Source organism: Pteropus vampyrus, unplaced genomic scaffold, assembly GCF_000151845.1.
Source record: "Pteropus vampyrus isolate Shadow unplaced genomic scaffold, Pvam_2.0 Scaffold242, whole genome shotgun sequence".
Classification (NCBI taxonomy): domain Eukaryota; kingdom Metazoa; phylum Chordata; class Mammalia; order Chiroptera; family Pteropodidae; genus Pteropus; species Pteropus vampyrus.
The window spans coordinates 2,740,283-2,742,218 of record NW_011889023.1 but is presented as its reverse complement, the minus strand read 5'-3'; the positions used below and the strand labels follow the sequence as shown (position 1 = coordinate 2,742,218).

At 42.8% G+C, this 1,936-nt stretch overlaps 1 pseudogene; it reads right to left on the bottom strand.

Annotated features, from left to right (window-relative positions):
• Nucleotides 1–972: 972 nt before the first annotated feature.
• On the bottom strand, nucleotides 973–1,734 carry LOC105301552 (annotated as a pseudogene).
• Nucleotides 1,735–1,936: the final 202 nt, after the last annotated feature.

The window sequence follows — 1,936 nt, the reverse complement described above, 5'->3', positions numbered from 1 at the left end:
AAACATCAAATACTAACAGAATCCAGGAAACACTTTGCATTTCCAATTACACTATATCACTTCACATATCCCAAGATCCCTAGTGGACAAAACAATTTCTTGTGAGATTGTGAGAGAGAATAAAATATCACGCTTGCTTAGGTGTATGTGTATATATATATATATATTAGCAAGACTGTGTTATCCGAGATACTTTTTTTAATTCACCATGATTAGCCATGTATTTCAACTGATATTACTTTCCATAAGAATATTTTTTGCCTTTTATCATTAACTAAAGTTACAGCAAAAAACAAACAACAAAATAAAACCCTTCCATTACTACTGATACATAAAATTATATAGGAGCAGGAACCTAAATATTTTAAATATATTTTACTGCTTACTAGAAAAAATGTATGATAAAAGTAAATTCCCTCTATGCTGTCTGAAATTCTTCCACATTAGCCTGAGAAGTTTAGAACTATAAAAGTCTGTATCATCTAGTTGAGTGCTTCTAAACTTTTACACATCTTGTTACATATTCTGCTTAAATGGTAATATTTAAGCAGAATACTGTGGGAGGAGAGTTCTACATGGTAACCACTACAGAGCACTACTCTTAAAACTTTAGGCTTCAAAATCTCAAGCAGCTTACAAAAGGAACTATACGAATCCTGTAATGTAATTTCAACTGTAAAATTTGGAGTAGTTGTAGAAAAAAGAAATGTTCAAATTTTAAGGAAATTCTACTCCAGATACTTTATTTGCAGAAAGCATCGAATAACAAGTTCCAGCCCGTTAAATATCATATCCTATTTAAAAATATGAAGATGTAAGCATGCTGCAGTCTTGGTCTGGCCTGAGGTACTGGAATTGGAGAAAGTGTGTGGCCGTGCCTTCAGATCTGCTAAAAGTTGTCTCAGCTTCAACCTCTGTCCCTATCCCTGCTCTATTCCTCTTTCCCTTGCTGCTTCTGCTAAAGGACTGTGCTCAAAACTTGGATTCCCCTCCCTGAGTCCACTCTCCAGATCCCTCAGCACCCTGCAGGAAGCTGTCCACAACAGCAGTTTTCCTTGCCTCAGGGCAGCTGGGTTGGTGCTTCCGGCCCTCTCTAGACTCAAACTTCACCTTGGCACGTTCATCGGAACCTAGGGTGTCTTCCATCTTAATCTGGCCTCTCGCTGCCAGGAACAATGGCTGCTGTGTCTGTCTCTCCTCGTCTTTAACTAGTATAGTAGTCCTCTCTTTGGTCTTACTTCTTTTCTGTTTCTCTTGTTTATGGTGTTCGGAGAGTGCTTCGTCTTCGGAGCCTTCAGATGAGCTCGATGAGGAGGTCTGAATCCCACAGCCTTTCTGCCACAGCTTTCTGGTGGCGTCATCCACGCCCTCTAGGACCCGAGGGGGGCGGTAGCAGGATACATGGTCGACTCGGATAGTTCTTCCCTTGATCTTGATTCCATTAAAATTGTCAACGGCCAAAACTGTACTCCTCTGGTCTTCATAGCAGATAAAACAGAATCCTTTGGACTTCCCTGTCTTCTGGTCTCGCACGAGATTAATGTTAACAATCTCTCCATACTGAGAGAATACACAGAGGATATCTCCTTCGGTCAGTTCAAAAGGAAGCCCTCCCACGAAGATCCAGGCGCTGTCCTTGTACTCAGAGTGCCATGACGCCGTAGCTGCCACGGCAATATGGGCCTCCCGTTCATTCAGCTCACTAACCAGCTTCACTTTGGTTAATGGGTTCATCTTTGTAAGCCACGGGGGCCAGCCAGTGGCTCTTGCCCTCTCCGCCACCTGCGCCTGTGCCCTTCCGGTGGACGCAGTGGGGCGGTACTTCCGGTGCAGGCTTTCAGGACTGTCCTATACCAGCTCTGCCTTCCCCACACGCTCTCAGCTGCCATTTAAGTTTCAACTTTTTATGGTACCCCATTCACCACATAAGAGTGCT